General features: G+C 42.3%; 1 protein-coding gene across 10 annotated transcripts in view; it reads right to left on the bottom strand.

The window, feature by feature from the left end:
- PSD3 (pleckstrin and Sec7 domain containing 3) overlaps positions 1 to 20,279 on the bottom strand; it is a 586,117-nt gene that overhangs the window by 140,309 nt on the left and 425,529 nt on the right. The gene's annotated exons all lie outside the window — the stretch shown is intronic.

Raw genomic sequence — 20,279 nt, forward strand, 5'->3', positions numbered from 1 at the left:
TAATGGATACCAATTTGTTGTCGAGGTTTTACATGCATGAAGACACCGATCTATATTTTTGATATATAGATTTGCAGATAATTTTCCTATGTTCAGTGCTACATCTCCATTTTCAATTCCATATTTGCTTAAAGAAACAACTCTTTCTTTCGCCATCAATAGTACCGGTTTGAGACATCCACTTATCTATTTTTTTATTTTACTTCACAATACAGAGACACAAAATAAAACGCTCTTGTTTCCCAGTATACACGACACCAGCTGCAACCTGCAGTTTCACAATTCCCTCCACAGATAAAAGGCCATGCTTACTAAGCGGCATTACACCATACGACACCTTGTGTCCACAAGAGACACCATATGTCCATTCAATGGAATGAGCCGGTAGTTATCTGTCCAGTGCTGGGAGGTGTCTGATGGAATAGCAATAAGAAAGGTTTTTGACAAAAAGCTAAGGAAATAAAGCACCCATGTATTGTATTTGATTAAAACAGTCTGACCATATGACGATTTAAAAAACAGCACATAGATGTGTAGCCGGGCTCCCCTCTCTCGTAGTTGTTGTTGTCGGATGGGAGGGTTGCAGCAGGGCAGGGAACGCTCCGGTATATCGGAGGTTCCGCGACTTCAGGGCGCCGCCATGTTGATACTAGCGCAGGCGCAGAAGGTTGCGGCGCTGACTAGGGAGCAGAGGTCACGCATGTGTGGGCATAGCTGCCAAAGCCCGCGAAGGAGGAATAGTTCCTATAGGGTGGAGCGTAGGGGACTACGAGTTCCAGCAGCCACCGCGAGACCATGTGACGCCAGGGAACCAACCGGGTGGTTGGGATATCGGGAGATAGGGTCGCACGGGCGCGCACGTTGCCCAGAACTAGCGGGAGGAGGAAGGAGACGGAGCTCCAGGTGTAGGGAGGCACCCAGCCCCTACCTAGGCCTTATACACCGGCCCAGTTTGGCCCTGAGTCCCCGTAGCGTGAGCGGAGCTAGCGATTGGCCCTAGACAGGTTCCAGTTCCCCTTATTGTGTCAGTTCAGAGACAAAGTAAAGAGAGAGTACATATCCGCAAGCAGAGGTCTGGGCTCAGACTCCTCTACGGTTGCTGCAGTCATCTGGGTGGGATCGCCCCGGGTGGCTCTTGCGGGTTCCAGTCGCATCTGATCCTTTGTGAAGATCCTTGGCAGGCCCGGGCACTGGAGTGCCCGGCAGGTAACCATCACCAAGTGCACCAATGATTCATACTCTATTCACACGGGACATAGTGGCTGCGCAGTCACCCATATATATATCCATTATTCCACTTGAGGGTGGGGGACATATTGTGGGGGGTTACTGGACACGGGGTGGGATCACCCGGTGGAGGAGGGAGAATCCTGCGAGACGCAGTAGATAGTGTCTCCTCTAGAGATACTATATATATATATATATATATATATATATATATATATATATATATATATATATACTGCCATTGCAATATAGTAAAGTCATTCATTTGTTTTATATGCCGAGTGTGTGTGGAGTGATATACAAGTGTCCTGCGAGGAACCACTCCCCCTCTGGTGGGAGCCATCGCAGGTGGAGGCGCTGCACCACGTATAAGGTTATACATATTATTACGCGTGCCCCAGGCTCTCCGTGGCGGAGGCTCAGGCCCTGCGAGCCCACAGGTTATACAGCATATGGTAGCGGACTGTGTTCAATAGGAAACAGGGCTACAGATGAAAAATATACCACTGTATACATGTAAGTACATATACAAATACATGAATATATACTGTAATAAACCTCACCGACTCCCCCCTCCCTTTCTTCTTTTTATAACCTTTTCCTTTCCACTCTAGATTTGTTCTTTATTTTCTGTACCAATAAAATTTTTATATGAATAACCTGCTGGAAAAATACATACAATTACCATTTATGTTTCCTTAGTAATTATTTCAAATTGATTTAATGGATAATCACTAAAACCTACAAGTGCAAAATATGGATTTTTATACAGCTCCGAATATCTTTGGAGCGAAATAGCATAACAACATAAAAGATCATATACCGGAATGGAATATTAATTCACTTTTCAAGAATCAAACGTGTATACAGATGCTCAAGATGCTTTTAAATGAAAATCATATTAATTAAAATAATAAAAGGTTCTTCCAAATATTAATTGTTGTTTTAAATTCCTATTTTCACACAAAAACAAGACAAAGCACCCTTACTTTCAATTTGCAAGCTGTTGCAGACTAAACGTTTTACCCAATTGCCACCCATCTTAACCCTTTTATACCCCATCAAACAACTGAATTAGCCCAAAATAGAATACCAATGCTGAATCCCCCCCACATCTCATGTTTTTCTATACACACTATCCATACCCTCAGTGTAATGTAAGGGGCCATTAAGATACACAAATACACATACAGTGTATTGTCAGTGATTCTTTACATAAGAAAATTAATCAAATCAAGAAAACCCAAGGACTTTAGGTCCTTCAGCTGTTTAACACCATCTCTGTCAAATTTCTATATATCATGAAGACTCACCGCCACATCTCAATATCACTCACAATACTACAGAGTTTACATAGGATTCAATGCCAACGTTGGCACAGAAAATGGTGAAATATCCACCGCATCGCACCAGAGAGAACAAGAAAACCTGCTACATCTGCAGCTGAAAAATGTAACAGGTTTCCGCTTTCTCCTCGAGTCTGTAGGTAATGAATGATGATCTAATTTGTACTGATAGAAGCTTTCACAGGTTGGACAGCATATCTGTGCACTGTAGGAAGTTAGGACTCAAGTTAATGGGAGTTCATGCCAGATTGGGTGCGCTAACCCTGCTTGATGAATCTGCCCCTAAGAATCGTGCTTATGTGAAGCGTTAGCTCATTTATGAGGAACCATCACAACCTCATTTTTTGCACATTTGCCTTAACTTGACAGTGTCTATGCTTGTAAGTGATTACATTGCAAGTGCATTCTCATCCCATGAGAGTCACAGAATAACCAAGTCAAACTGATGGGCAGCTTCCCTAACATCAACGTTAAATCCCAGCATTTGAGTCTGTTACTGTACATAGGGAAAGGATTCTGTGTGACCATTGATAATTCAGGCTAATTATATGCATGCATGTCTGGCATGGCTTCCAGATACATGTGGTTGCACCCTATCTGACCCCCTCTTATACCTCACATGTAGTGAGTGCACCTCTATTGCCTTTCAACATTTTCTTACTTGGATACTAATGCTTATCTGTTTATGCTATATCTGTATCTCCCTTTTTATACCTAGAATATTCCCCCACTTTATGATTTTTTTTTGTCATTTGCATTCTTATGCTTAATTCAGAATTACATTTTCCATTGTAAAACCTGAAAATTAATTAGTAAAGTAAAACTTTGTCACTTTTTTACCCAAAGCCAGTATAAGCATGTCAGGAATCGGCGTTCTCCTCGCTTCCCACACAAAGCACTCCCTCTCCGCAGGGAGCCCCTGCACACACAAAACAAGCCTGCGTTACCGGCCTCCACGGCTCCTCGCCCCTGCCGCCGTCGCGGGATCACTCCCCTCGGCGATTCCTCTACTCAGCGCCGGGCGCGCCCACGCCCTCCTACACGCACGCCAGCCCCAGACGTTATGTGCATGCAGTCTCAGCTTACAGAGCACACGCCTAACAGAACACTTTTAACCTCTGCTCCTGCAGTGAGGCGTCGCCCCCAAGCATCACACAGTCCAATGCAAAGCAATGATCACACTCAGCTGGGCTGTAACACCTCCCTCCTATCAGGGAGGACTCCTTGCAGTCCTCCAGGCCTGCCCCCTTTTCCCATTGGCCTGCCCAGCTTTATTATGCCTGTGCTTCCCATCACTCGTCGCTCGACATAGTTCTGTATGGAAGCATTTGACTATTCTCTCAGTGACTCCTCAGGTATTGACGCGGATTGGACGACTACCCCCTCTGGCTCTCGACTTTGGCTCTACTTGGACTTCGTGACTTCTGGCATCCCTGACCTTGGCAACGGCAATAACTACTCCTTCTCTACTACCGGTACCGGCAAGTATTGTCTTCACTACTATACCTGGCCTGGCAACAATAACACCACACTCCGGACACGCTCCCATTGCTGCGGGTGCGTGTATCCCTACGTCCCACCTCAGCACAGGGGACGGGTCTGGTCTGCGGGCAGCACCGGCGTAACAAAGCAACCTCGCACTGATGAGACGCAAAAGGTTTTAACAGCTGTCTGTGAGTAGGGTTACTGGCTATGCACTTCGTTAACCCAGGCTGTGCTGAAAAGCTGTGTAATACGGCAGTTATAATCTTATAGGGGTCCGTGTTAAAATGGATTAGACACTGTGTGCTCATTTGCATGTCATTACCCAGAATCCCTGGCTGCAGGGGAAGCATTGTATGTTAAGAGATAACAATGAAAAGCAGGGTTGGAGACCTGTCTAAGGCATGTGAATGCACACAAGTGATCATTTTATTTAAAGTAAAAGAGAAAACATTAGAGACATTTTTTTTTTTTGAAGTTGACAATTGTTAGCTACTTGCATTTTCCCCCCCAATAGATTCACTGACATAAAAAATGTCATGAAACCAGCATTGTATAACCTACTACATGTTGGTTAATATTTTTGAGATACACTCACACACACCAGAATTTTACAAAAACGCCAATTTTGGCACTAGACAATAGTTGGAAAAAGCTAGGCAGGTCACACTACTTATTTTTAAATCATTTAACGGCATTATATTGAAAGGAGTCATGGACATGGGGAACAAATGGGTTATAAACACTAATTTAGCAACTCATGCAATAATTGTCAGAAACATATGAGCCCTGTCCTGAGATAACTTATGTTTCTTTGCTTCCCATATGCACAAGTTGTAACACAACGGAAGAGATGTGGAATATTAGAGGATTCCAAATACTCACACAGCAATACAGCACGTTACATACGAACAGGGGTCTAATGCATGCCTGGGCAATCACATATCCACATCAGAGACTCTTTAACAAGCACAACTCAGGGCAGAATTGATATAATTAGCTTTCCAGTCAATATTTACAGATAACATTACACAGGATATTGGAAGTAATAAAAAAAAAACTTAAATTGGAGATCTACGCTTGAATAAGGTATTAACAATAACAGCTCATTAAAGCAATGCCGCATATCGCACACGCAAAAGCACAGTATATTTAGGACTTTTCTTAAAGTACCCCAGAAATTGCATTATTGAGACTGAAAGGTGTATCAGCTTGGGATATGGTGAATGTTAAAAGGATGATTTAGGGACGAGTAACAGATTATACAGAGATGAATCAAGGTTATAATGGGACCCGAAGCAGCCATATATTGAATAAACCCCATCATGAGATACTGGACTCTGTGTCAAACAATTTTCATTTTCAATCTGCATCAAAATATCTGCTAAGCTTAAGTCTGGGCAACCTCCTTGCTTCGAACAACCTGCAGCATATATAGGAACATGTTTCTTTCATTTCACTGATTTGCTGTGTACTGTAAAGTGGTACAGTCCATCAAAATACCTGTTCCTTTGCCCCCAATGTTACTGCAAAAGCTACAGAAACAATATTCCACTGATTCATTTTAATTTGACTACTTGATATTCCAATCAAAATCAGTTCTTCCTATGGCCACCCTCATTGCAAACATCTATCTTGATTATAAGAGAATCTACAGCTATCCTAATTTCAACCCCTTGAATAGCATAAATAACTTGCCCTTCACATAACACCAGAATTAAAGGACTTAAACAAACAGAGAGGATTTTCCAAGATTTCATGAATATTTTCCTTTTTCTATTAGATTGTATTGAATGTAGGCAATACATTGGAGTCCATAAATCCCTCATCCCGTCGCAGACATACAAGAAAATGGCACGACTTAGATTAATACACAGACGCAGCTTGTGACAGGTACTTTTCAGAGAGAGTTGTGACAAAATAAGGACATTGCACCTAAATTTTGCTTTTCATATATATAGAGCCCATAGTGATTTTCACGGATTTGATCATAATGTTTATTACTTTTAAATTCTACCATATAATTGGAAGGCTGTTACATGGTTGAGTTTTTATGTTATTGTAATTTCAGTGTAATAAGTAGGGTCATAAATATTACAGAACTCTTTCTAAAAATAACAAAAACAGCCAAGAAAAGTAATTTTAGAAACGAGCCAAAGAAACGGCAATACAATGTTTCAAACATTTCGTTTCTAAACAGAGTGGGAGGAATTGGTGCTTGAAAGAGAAAGGATTGGAAACAAGATAAGACCTGGTTAGCACAGTCAAGCAGTAGAGAGATTGAGATGCATTCTCTAACAAGAGAAAATTCACTTAAAGATAGGATTCATGTCAGTGAACACTACTGTGCTAAGCTGCTTCACACACACACAGTATACACGTTCTGAAAGAACAGCTACACAATACCAATGTCTCTAATCCTATTAACCCCTTTTGTTTTGGAGCAGTCTTCCAGCAATGAAATAGCAACATCTTAGTACATAGACAAATACTAAATAAGCACAATTAAAAAAAAGAAATAGATTAAGATAAAAACGCTGTTATACTTGATCACATATTTAATGACACTACATTCCAACTTTCAGTAACCTGTCGTTGTTAAAGTATGCAAAATTGTAACCATAGCTACACATTTCCTGGGAAAAAGAGTTGTTTATACACTATACAGCCAGGTTAAATTAACCACAAATTGTTTGCTATTTGAAAACGTTAAAGAAATGCACCAGAAAAGACTTGTCATTAAAATGTTTGCTTTAGGTACATTTAAACGTAAAAAAAAATAAGCTTGGCACTCCCAGAAAGAAAGCTGTTGTTAATACTGAGTAAAGTTACAAGAAATACATTTTTCATTGACGATACCATATTCTCACTGGGAAATAAAACAAGCAACGTTTTGGGGCGAGAAGAACCCATTGTTCTGGTTTGTATTAAATATTACCAGGCTGAATAGGTACTAAACATGGCGCTGCCCCCAGGGCCGTCACCAAGAATCCTTGGGTCCACAACAAATATAAGAAGCAGCCCCTCTAGCCTGGAATTGGGGGAGATGTGGGGCTGGCAGGGGAAACAAAAGGAGGGATGTAGTTTGGGAGGGAGGCAGGAGGGGTTATAAGGAGGTATGGGCATGGGGGGAGGCGAGAGGGGTTATAAGGAGGTATGGGCATGGGGGGAGGCGAGAGGAAGTACCAAGAGGTATGGCTGTGGGTGGGAAGTGGAGGTAATGGGGGGGGGAGGGGGGAGGGGTATAAGGAAATAATGGACCTGGGGGTTATAAGGAGGTAAAGAGCCTGGGGGGTGGGGTGTAAGGAAGCAATGGTCTTGAGGGGAGTTGGGCATGTGTGAGGGGGTGTAGGTATGGGGGCTGGGGGTGAAAGGAGTAATGCACCTGCAGGGCAGTATAAGGAGGTAATGGGCCTGGGGGTGGTATAAGGAGGTAATGGGACTGAAACGGGTATAAGGAGGTAATGGACCAGGAGGGGGGGTATAAGGAGGTAATGGCAGGGGGAAGAGGCCCGGGCCTAATGGTGTGGCAGCCACAGAGCGGAGAGTGGGTCATACACAGTAGGGTTGCCGGGCCCCTTGACTGACTGGGACAGGGACAGCAGTCCCGGCTGTATCCCCCTGTCGGCAGCCCTTCCTTCCGCTCACCAGCACATGACATGGACCCGGTCGCTACAACACAAGGGGGTGGGAGATGTATACGCTATAACTTGAACAATATTATCCTACCCAATAGCCTGAGCAGCGTACTACTGTATATCAAAAGAACTACAATGTCACAGAGAAAAAGGTTCATATAGTAATTTAATATACAAAAAACAATATTAAAAAAGGGGGAAAAAATGCTAGCCTATGGATACTTGCACAAACCACCACTCCATTTTGCAAAAGAGAGGGCACAAAATGTCAAATCAACAGTCAAATCCATGTTGGACTACACAAACATAACTTATAATGATTCAATAACAGAATATATAACCCAGCGATTCTCGACAGGTGGTACGCGACCCCCTAGGGGTTTGTGAGATGTCTCCAAGGGGTCGAGCAAAAAAAAAAAAAGGAAAAAAGTAGTGGTGTATCCCATGCAATACAGTGGGTTCCTGAGTCTGTGTGGTGGTGTATCCCATGTAGTATAACGGGTTCCTGAGCCTGGGCAGTGGTGTATCCCATGTAGTATAACGGGTTCCTGAGCCTGGGCAGTGGTGTATCCCATGCAGTATAGTGGGTTCCTGAGCCTGGGTGGTGGTGTATCCCATGCAGTATAGTGGGTTCCTGAGCCTGGGTGGTGGTGTATCCCATGCAGTATAGTGGGTTCCTGAGCCTGGGTGGTGGTGTATCCCATGCAGTATAGTGGGTTCCTGAGCCTGGGTGGTGGTGTATCCCATGCAGTATAGTGGGTTCCTGAGCCTGTGTGGTGGGTGTGTCCCATGCAGTATAGTGGGTTCCTGAGCCTGTGTGGTGGTGTATCCCCTGCAGTATAGTGGGTTCCTGAGCCTGGGTGGTGGTGTGTCCCATGCAGTATAGTGGGTTCCTGAGCCTGTGTGGTGGTGTATCCCATGCAGTATAGTGGGTTCCTGAGCCTGGGTGCTGGTGTATCCCATGCAGTATAGTGGGTTCCTGAGCCTGGGTGGTGGTGTATCCCATGCAATATAGTGGGTTCCTGAGCCTGGGCAGTGGTGTATCCCATGTAGTATAACGGGTTCCTGAGCCTGGGCAGTGGTGTATCCCATGCAGTATAGTGGGTTCCTGAGCCTGGGTGGTGGTGTATCCCATGCAGTATAGTGGGTTCCTGAGCCTGGGTGGTGGTGTATCCCATGCAGTATAGTGGGTTCCTGAGCCTGGGTGGTGGTGTATCCCATGCAGTATAGTGGGTTCCTGAGCCTGGGTGGTGGTGTATCCCATGCAGTATAGTGGGTTCCTGAGCCTGTGTGGTGGTGTGTCCCATGCAGTATAGTGGGTTCCTGAGCCTGTGTGGTGGTGTATCCCCTGCAGTATAGTGGGTTCCTGAGCCTGGGTGGTGGTGTGTCCCATGCAGTATAGTGGGTTCCTGAGCCTGTGTGGTGGTGTGTCCCATGCAGTATAGTGGATTCCTTAGCCTGGACAGTGGTGTATCCCATGCAGTATAGTGGGTTCCTGAGCCTGTGAGGTGGTGTATCCCATGCAGTATAGTGGGTTCCTGAGCCTGGGTGGTGGTGTATCCCATGCAGTATAGTGGGTTCCTGAGCCTGGGTGGTGGTGTATCCCATGCAGTATAGTGGGTTCCTGAGCCTGTGTGGTGGTGTGTCCCATGCAGTATAGTGGGTTCCTGAGCCTGTGTGGTGGTGTATCCCCTGCAGTATAGTGGGTTCCTGAGCCTGGGTGGTGGTGTGTCCCATGCAGTATAGTGGGTTCCTGAGCCTGGGTGGTGGTGTGTCCCATGCAGTATAGTGGGTTCCTGAGCCTGTGTGGTGGTGTGTCCCATGCAGTATAGTGGGTTCCTGAGCCTGTGAGGTGGTGTGTCCCATGCAGTATAGTGGGTTCCTGAGCCTGTGTGGTGGTGTGTCCCATGCAGTATAGTGGGTTCCTGAGCCTGGACAGTGGTGTATCCCATGCAGTATAGTGGGTTCCTGAGCCTGTGAGGTGGTGTATCCCATGCAGTATAGTGGGTTCCTGAGCCTGTGTGGTGGTGTATCCCATGCAGTATAGTGGGTTCCTGAGCCTGTGTGGTGGTGTATCCCATGCAGTATAGTGGGTTCCTGAGCCTGTGTGGTGGTGTATCCCATGCAGTATAGTGGGTTCCTGAGCCTGTGAGGTGGTGTATCCCACAAATTACATCGCAGCAGCCTTTGTCAAGGAGTGTCAGGACTCCTTGACAGAGGCTGCTGACGGCCGAAACGTTGGACACTTCGTTGGATTCAATAAATATTTCGCTTTTATGAAATCCGTGGAGCCTCTACTCCTCCTTTTTTGTGAATCCTGTACTTTGATTGCAGCGAGCCTTCCCTCATTGAGTTAGAGAGCACCGGTATCAGTATTTCTCATTTTTTGATTATTGGTATGCAACATTTTCCTGTATTACTTTCAATCAGATATTCAACGTATAAATCCACTATTTTTCAGTGTTATTTAAAACCCGCTTGGCAATGAAAGTATGTATTTTACCAGTTATGATTTATATAGTGCTAAAATAGTATACAGGAAGATACATTGACGCATGTATAGGCGTCATTGGCGCCTATAACCTGTTGGGTACCCTTTAAATCAGTGTGGAGAACATAGATGGTGCCCTTTTACCGCCCATGGAGGCTGAGCAGTTACTCACCACTCTGCTCTCTTAGATCGCACCAGACAATGCATTGAGTTACAATACGCAATGCACTGTGGGGCGTGATCTCAGACAGGAGAGCATTTACAGCTCTGCATCCATGGGTGGTGTGAGCGTGCGGTCTGACCTGTGGGAGAGCCTCTCCACATGTGTATGTGTATATATGTAAGTACTGTATGTGTATGCATGCACACTGTACAGTATGTGTATACATATGGATGTATTTGTATCCATGTGTATACTCCAATTGGAGAAAAAAAAAAAGACTACAACATTAAAAAAACAAAAAGGGTTTTTACTCCATTGAAAAATAGCTAGTGCAGCCTCTGTTCTGTATACAAGCATGTCATAGTCCCTTAGTGCTTTACCTTAGTGTTTCCTATCTGCTCAGGAAGAAAAGCTACAATACTGCTGACCTATAAAGTGAACACTTCAGAGGATACTGTAGCTGTGTTCTTTATTTCATTAAAACCCATTTAAATGAACCAAGATTCTCAATGTTAAGCTCTGGCAAATGTTTGCTGCTGCTAGAACTAGAAACACGATTTAATTGAATTTAAAAGAGTAACAGAACCTTAAAGCACAAGTAAGAGCTGTACATCAATGAGTAAATTATACATGGGCCATCACTAGCAGAAAATGTGTTTAGATTCATATTAAATCATAATTACAAAAACAGAACTTCAATCTATTGATTTCAAGAAGAAAACAAATCAGTGGACTAAAACTAATTGCCACTACTATCAGTAACAAGAGCAAATGATTTGCATATCCCAACTTTCATGTTGCCACAAAAGTAGTTATCACGAATTGTAAGAGAAGAATTTATTTAACTATTATATAGGAAGCTTGAGTTTTGGAGATGGTTGAATTAAATACAGTAGTTATGATGGCAAATAGAAACAAAACATGTGATATGATGATTTCCTGATTGCATATCCCATCTCTCCTGCAACCCAGATTTCCCAAGACAGCACTCTACCAGGCTTTGGGGCCTATGCAGAGAGCAGCGAATTTTCGAAATTCGCCATTTTTTGGAGATAATCGCGCAGAAAACAGCAGAAAATGGAGATTTCCGAAAAACGCGCCAATTTTTCTTTTCTATTTGTAAAACTCGCCTCGCGGCTGGCGAGAACCGCAATCTCGCCAGTTTAAAAAATATCCGTATGCAGAGAGGCGCGAACGGCATCTAGCGGCTGTTCGCGCCAATAAAATGGCGCGATTGTCTCCGTTTTGCCTCGCCAAAAAAAACTGCCGCTCGCGGCCATTGCAAAGGGAAAAAAAAAGGCGCGAATTTGTTTTAACACATTTCTGAAGCGCGCATCTCGCCAATTTAAACTCGCCACACGCATCCATGTTAAACATAGCAGAATTCGCACTTTTCTGCATATGGAGATTAAAACTCTCCAAAAAAGCTACTTTTTAATAAATTCGCCAATTTTAAAATTCGCTGCTCTCTGCATAGGCCCCTTTATGTGTATAGGTTAATTGTTTGGTCATAAAGAGGTTCCTTTTGTAAAAAGAAGTGGAGATTTCTTGAACGGTTATACATTTGTGGAGTTTCAAACCAGATCAGCATACCCAAAATATCAACTGTTATACTAAATGATTTATTAGTCTTCTATTAGGCTTTGTTTTTACATAGCCTTGTAAAGAAAATGATTTGCAATGCACTGATTAAGCAGAGTTAAACCGGCAATGCTAAACAACCTTAAATCATGCAAGCCCATAACGTGAGTGTCAAACAGGAACCCTGACCTGAACGGTGTTAATGGAAATATCAATGCATAGTACATGTTAAGAAAATATATGGCACCAAAAAAAAATATATATATATATATATATATGGTCTCCGGTGACCACTATCTCATCCTGCACATTAATGAGGCTGCCGAAAGAAGGGCTTACAATCATGCAATAGACATGGTGGAGTGGGACTTAGAATTCAGTACATAAACTCATGACATCAATCTATGTGCAACTCTAGGTAAAATCGAAGCAGGGAATTCTAATAGCAAAATACATTCTGAAGCTATTGAAGTCCACTGTGGGCTATCACATTGCTAAGGCATAGTACTGTATGTGATAATCAAGGTGCGTTCAGTTATTTACTTAGGAGTTTGACTTTAAAAATATATATGCAGTTTCTCTATGAGTATGGAATGGCACAATTTGGCATGAAACCCCCATACATTGTTTTAAGCATTAAAAGCACAATACTGTAGTATGGTTGTGTTTCAGGCTAACTTTAGTAAATACACATATCATGAGCTAAGGAAGAACATATTTGTCTACCTACAGTACTGTACAGTATACTGCATCTTCTTGTTTTGGTTTTGACAAAATAAGAATGTTTTTCTTATAAAGAACAGACACTATGCTGTACAACAACAACAACCCAATTAATCTCTGTATATTAACCACAATATTGTAGATTCTTAATTTGACCTATATTTTTCATTGTCGTTGTCAAAACAATACAACAATTGATTTCTTGAGCAAACTAGTAGAGATTCTGTTAGACTGAAATATCAGTGTAATAGATGTGTGCAGAGGTATATTTAATGGAGACCGATTTGGGTGAAATTATATCTTGGCTTTATCGAGCCTGTTCCTTTATCCAGGCAACACATACAAAAACAACTAAATAACAAACCCCTATCCCTTTGTAAGGGCTAACTTACTTCCCTATACCCTATCTGTAGGACTGGAGGGATATTCCCATTACCCCATAGTCTCAGGAAGTACTTTAAGCAGATGGCCCTCCATGTCAGTCTCTGGCAAGTTCTATGGTCCTCTGTGCCCAGGAAATATGGGTGTCTGGGTGTCTTGATATCAGCACAGCCTTTGTGCTCAAGACAGTGTCTGTGTGCAGGTATCTGTGCTCTCCTTCTGTCAGCCCAAATGTGAGCTAAGGAATCTATCTTCTGTTTCTCACATCAGGCTTTTCTAAAAGTCAAAATCAGCCAAGTGGAGTCTGGTTGATTGCCTGTGTGCAATTAACCAGCAGTGTGCTGGATTTATTTATTTATTTTTATTTATAAAATATTTTACCAGGAAGTAATACATTGAGAGTTACCTCACGTTTTCAAGTATGTCCTGGGCTCAGAGTTAATACAAATAATACATGGTTACAAGTACAGTTACATAAATGAGCAGGGTATACATTATATACAAGACATTGCATGCACAGTTAAAGATAATATATATTATGGGCGTATGAAACAGTTACAGACCAGATTAAAATGTGTGACAGCCTTAGATTTGAAAGAACTTAAACTGGTGGTGGATGTGAGAGTCTCTGGTAGGTTGTTCCAGTTTTGGGGTGCACGGTAAGAGAAGGAGGAGCGGCCGGATACTTTGTTGAGCCTTGGGACCATGAACAGTCTTTTGGAGTCTGATCTCAGGTGATAGGTGCTGCATAGGTGCTGGATTTAGAGGCAGTTTCTCACAAACAGTGATAAATCCCTGTTACAATCAGTAAATTAGTCTGTTTAAACAATGTACAATAAACATGACTTGTATAGTCAGTCTTTGGCGAACTGGTCCAAATCCCTTCCCCCCCCCCCGCCAAAATCTTCCTGCGGATTGTGTACTAAATAATCTGAGCAGATTAATCCAAATCCGCCAATGGATATAATCCAGGCTGCTTTTTAAGATTCCCCACTCAGAATCCAAATTGAATCCGAAATCCGCTGGGGTCAGTCATAGGGAAAAAAAAGACGGATTTCACTTTCTGAAACTGATCCGCAGATATCTGTGGCTCAAAAGAACCGGCCAATCGGCGTCAGATTTAAATACGCCCCACAATTTGCTCATCTCTACTTAGAATATACTCAAAAGTAATATATCTTTAATTTGAGCAAATTAAAGACTGAATGCCAGTGTTTGTGAAAGCTTTCCCAGTTATCCTGTTTTGGATATTTACGGCTATGCACTTTTCTTTAACCTGTTTGTCGCCAGAGGGGTGATCAAAGCATTGTATTTTTGGTCCATATTGCTGTATGAACCAAAACATGTGTTACATTGTATATTTTCATTTGTGTATAGTTGTCTTTCAAACCTAAATGTCCTAGCTATGCAGTTTCCGTAGAAACAAACATATTGTAATTGAATTGTGTGTTGCCTACTTTGGGAGATGTGCATGAACTGAGAACAAACTGCAGTGTTAAACTGTGATGCAGAATGACTGGATCAGGTCCATTGGGTGGTATAATGAAAAACTCAAGCATAAGATGAATGATAATGCTAAAACTGCATACTGTAGATAGTTTATTTTATCTTGAAGAAATTAAGCCTTGTTTAATTTCTAAGAATATGTAGAATATAATGTTTAATAGGTTAGACAACATGCTAAAACTTGACAATGTAAGAATGGGTAAAATGATGGAGATTACGTACATCCCTATTCAAAATATGACCCTTTCATACAATCTTCACAGAAATGTTAGTTGGTAATTAAAAATGTACAGTACATGTTTACATTGATTCTAACTTGGACTTTGCACGACTTGTATCCAGGACCCCCAGGATTTCAACTTGTAAACATATCATGTAGTTTGTGTTGCTGGTGATAATAGGGTTAATATTCACACGCTGAGAAAAAGAAAAGGGCCAGCTGTCCCTGAGTGACAAGGAAATAGCAGTGGTCAAGCAACTCAGCTGCGAGAATAGCCAAGTCAAGAATACCCCTTAGCAATCAGTCAAGAAAACATTTTGGATCAACATGATTGACCAGCAAGCCATCAAAAGAAGAGAAAGGTGGGTGGGAAATGTGTGCATATTTTACTTTAAAGAGGCAATCCAAGCAATATCCTACATGGGAGTTAAAAAATATATATATATATATATATATATATATATCAGTTCATTATTATTACATATTTACTGCATTTTATTTATTATTATTCAACTCTTAATGCAGGGGTGGGCAACCTATTTTTCAATGTAGCCACAGGTGTGGCGAATGAGAAGTGAAAATAGCCACACCATATAAAAATTTAGGAATTAGGTTGCTCATTCGAAAATTTAAAACACACACTGTTTAAACAAGTTTATTCAAAACATGTACACTTTGACTACTCAGTTACAACTGCGTCAGACGCAAACAATGAAAATTGTTCAAATTGAAAATGTAAGGCAATTTAATGCGAAATTTGACAATCCTTTTTTCTGACAAGTTGCAGAAACATTGGCCGAATATCTGAACTCAATGCACATCTCAGCTCAGCCTCCAAATTGACATCAACGATTCGAGATCTGTATTTTGACTTGATGAATCCCATCGTAGAGAATGTCGATTCACACACCCACGTTGGTCCAAACATGGATAATAATTTTGAAATGCCCGATTTCAAAGTTGTGAGATCGTTGTCAGTCAGAACAGATTTCCACATATTTGTGATTTTTAAGAATTCAGGTAAATTTTCAAGTGTTCCAGACTGTGAAGAGAAAGCAAATCATCTTCAAGTCTGTGCTTGTCCAAAGACAGAAGGGTGAAAATGTATTTGCTTGCATTTGATATTACAAAGTGGAATGAATCACGCAAGAATTTAAATGCCAATTTGAAGTAATTGAAATCATTGAAATCAGAAAAACATGATTCAGATTTCTGGGACAGGTTTTTTATCCAGTTTACGTAGTTGCCGCTTCATGTCGAGCAGACCACACTCCTCATTTTTTTCTAGAAATCTAGTCAGGTTTGCAAAAGGGCTCAAATCGTCCTTCTGAGTTTGTACCTGAATGAGGTTCCATTTGGAGTTGAATTCTTGAATATGCTGTGCCAGCTCACATATTACTTTACCCTTTCCCTGCAGCTTCACATTTAATTCATTTAAAGTGAGCCATGATATTGCACACAAAATGTAAATCACACTGCCATGAAGGGTTCTCTATGTCAGAAATGTTTTCTATCTTTAGTTTCTCAACAAGAAAATCTCGATTTTGAGGAAGCAAATAGGTAAACCATTCCAGTACTATTCCTCTGCTTAACCATCTCACATTTGCATAGTCAGTAAGATCCTCGAAACCACAGTCACTGCATTCTTTCAAGGCCTCAACAAACTGTAGATGGATGAAGGAACTTCCACTTTGGATGTTATTCACGATTTTCACAACCATGTCCATCAAAGTTTTCAATGTGTCGGTTCCGAGCATCTGCGCACACAAATTCTCCTGATGCAGAATGCAATGGAAGGAGGGCAACATGTATTTCACACCATTCTCACTCAAACGCTGCTTCAAAGGAGAAACAAACCCTGATTTTCTTCCAATCGTTGCGGGTGCACTGTCCGTTGTACTAGAAGCAAGTTTTATCAGATCTAGGTCACATTTTCTTGAAGCTTCAAAAAAAAAAAAAAAAATAAATAAATAGTTTGAGTTGTGGAGAAGGAGTGGCTCAGTGAGTAAAGACACTGACAGGCACTGAATTTGAAGCAGGGAAACCTGGTTCAATTCCTGGTGTCGGCTCCTTGTGACCTTGGGCAAGTCACTTGATCTCCCTGTGCCTCAGGCACCAAAAACATAGATCCACGGGGCAAAGACCTGTGCCTACAAAATGTCTCTGTAAGGCGCTATGTAAAACTAGCAGCGCTATACAAGAACATGCTATGCTATTATATCAGTTCCACAAGTATGGCCTATACAAGAACATGCTATTATATCAGTTCCACAAGTATGGCCTCACAGTTCACAAAGAACAAGGATTTCTTCACGAATTGTAAAATCAGGAAGCACAAACCGAACCCAAAATATTAATTGCACCGTGTCAGTAAAATCGGTTGACTCATCCAGCGCTAGGAAAAACACAGTCAGTCTTTCAAGTAGTTGCTCTTCAATGTTTTTAGATAATTCCAGCACTCTGCGAACAACCGGCTTGCGGCTTAACTGCAAATTCTGCACTTTTTGGAGGATATAATTCTTCCCTTTCAATTCGTAGTTTCCAACAGAGTTTCCATCGCCGTCCCCAGAATATCTTTTACCATCTCAGCATCGGAAAATGGTTTCTTTTTCCGAGCCAAAATCCAGGCTGTTTTATAACTAGCTAACGTCACCAGCTCATTCGACGAAAGAAACAGCTTCAGGCTTGTTAAATGTCCTTAATTACGTCTCTTCTATAGATTTGTTTCCAGCGTAACAGAATTCAGCATTCTCGTCGTTGCACACAACAACAAAACGTTTATTTTGAAAATAATTACTTACATACAAAAATAGTAAGAATGGCAATGATGATGTTTCAAATAGATTATGATATTCTTAAGAATTGTTTCACATACTGCTGCGGCCAAGTTTATTCGAGCATTTGCCCGTTCTTGGCCGCAGCAGTAGCCTGGCGCGCGCCCGAGGGTGACGGGCGCGCGCCGAAGCAGCGGAAGAGCGCCCTCCGATCGGGGCGCTCTCCCTACCGCTGCCGGGTCCGCGGGGTTCCCCGGAACCCCCTGCCGCCGTCCCGCGATCGCGGGACACCAGGGCTCCCTCGGGGAGCCCCTGGACGCGCGTGCAGGGGGCGCAGGCTCCCGAAGACGCGTGACCGCGCGTCATAGCGGCGGCCACTAGCAAGCCGGGAAATCTCCCGGCTTGCGGTACCGGCCACACTTTAATAAAGTGTGTCGGTAGTGTAGTAGCTTTCTGTAGTTATCTTCTCCAGATATTATCACATCTTTCTCTCTCTTCATGATGTTATCTTTCTCCCTCCTGGTCTTCGGCCTTTCTTCTCTAACCTTTACTGTTGCCTTTTTATCCAAAAAGACCCACCCAGTCAGACATCTTAACTTTAAATGTTATATCCTAACATGGTCTTTACATATACTGTAGCACTGATGTCACGTGAACTTCTTCTGAACATAAAAGGAGCTTAAAGCTTCTTCTACTGAAATAGTTACTTCAGCATATCTTCATTGGTTAAATAGCAACGAAAAAAAATATGAAATGGTGCAAATTTGTGCATACGTGGAGTGAAATGTAGAAACAAATGGCATAACGGTCAAATAATTTATAAATAACATACCTGCACTCATACATGGCGAGCTATACTGATCTTAATGCTTCTCTCTCACTACTTCCAAGATTGTTGCAACCCCCCTCATCCTCCCTCTCAGCCCCCTCTGACCCCCCATCCTCCTCTCAACCCCCTCCTCATCCTCCTCTCACACCACCACCACTACCCTCCCCGTCATCTCCTTTCCGCCCCCATCATCATCATCTCATTTCCCCTCCCATCATCATCTCATTTCCTCCCCATCATCATCCTTCCCCACCCCCCCAAATAGGAACCTGTCCCTGCAGGAGTCTCTGGCGCCGTTGCCACCGGGGTGTGTGCTCCGCCCCCGCCATTCTCTCATTGGTTCTCTCCTCCACTCAGGACTCGCCTCCCTGTCACCCCCTGGGCCAGTCCCCTCAGCACCAGTGCATCAAGATCAGGCGCCGCAGCTGCCCTCGTGCTTGCCGCCACCCCCGTGCTTCTCAGTACTGTATTACCTCACGTTGGCAAACTAAAATTTGCCACACTTTGATGGCCAATTCACCACTTGTGGTGAATGGCGACAAGGTTGCCCACCTCGGTCTTAATGCCACTTTTCTTGAGTTTTAATATACGGAGTATGCTTTAGCCCACCTCTCCAGCAGGGCAAGATATTTGAGCTGCAAACTGAACAATAGATAATGATAAATTAGTGATATAAGGATACATTGTAGCTGCTGAGTTACACTGACTGAAGGATTGATGGAAACGTAAAGACAACCATTTAGTGAACCCTGGGAATATGATCGATTAAGGGAGAATGAATCGATCGGCAGCTTAGGTAATTCGTTTTCAATAAAGGTAGTGAAAGGCTGCATACAGTATATAATAATAAAAAATAAAAAAAAGATTAAAAAAAAAAAATGTAAGTGCCGCTAGGACTGTCCCTTTAAAGCAGCAGGAGATTGCTTTAGAGAGATTCCCAAACAGCAGCAAATCTAAGCACACCTACCCTGTAACTGCTGCAACACTGCTGATTCATTTAAAAGCAAGAGAAGAAAGAAACAAACTAAAGGAAGGATCTCGAATCGTTCTTTCAGTTTTTGAAGTGCAAGCCCCTTCTAGGACCCAAGTTAACCAACATTACTGGCATGTTTACAAATCTAAATGTAGGTGTTAGATGCCGTTAAAAATCAAAATCGGTATAATCATTTTAAAATGGTTGCTTTTATATTTTGCATTGTTAGTAATTGCTTTGCAAAGTTTTTTAAAATCTTTATATAATATCTTTCGTGAAAAGACAATTTTTTAATCCTTTGTAATCAAAATAAGATTAGGAACAAAGAGGAGCTGGTAAAAACAATAATGTATGTAATAACCCAGCAGCCCACTCTCACTCATTTCTACTCAGTACTGGGGGAGTGGAGATGTATGTATGTATATCTTTATTTATATAGCGTCATTAATGTACATACACTAGCGATTCACAGCAGTAATACACATGATAATAATATAAATAACAAATAATAGAAATAACACATAATGGGAAGAAGTGCTTTCAGACATAAAAGTGACACTTAGCAAAAAGATGTTGCTGGGATGGATATAGTCAGTGTTCGACAAACCTATACATTTGCTCGCCCCGGGCGAGTGGATTTAACCCCCGGGCGAGTAAATATTGGCCCAAGCAGCACACGTTTGGTACTAGGTGGCGAGAGCAGCGGGACAGTATTTACTGTGCACGTGTGTGTACGTGTGTGTACGTGTGTGTACGTGTGTGCGTGTGTGCGTGTGGTAATGTGCGGCCCTTTTGCCTACCATTGTTCTACATGCATCATAACTCTACCTTTCTGAAAAATAATACACTGCAGCTTGTGGATTTTCAGAAATCGTTGCAAAACAAGCAACCCAATTTAACTAGTTAGGAGAGATAGGAGCATTATTGATGGATGGCTCTTCCAAG

This window comes from Ascaphus truei, chromosome 1, assembly GCF_040206685.1.
Source record: "Ascaphus truei isolate aAscTru1 chromosome 1, aAscTru1.hap1, whole genome shotgun sequence".
NCBI lineage: Eukaryota > Metazoa > Chordata > Amphibia > Anura > Ascaphidae > Ascaphus > Ascaphus truei.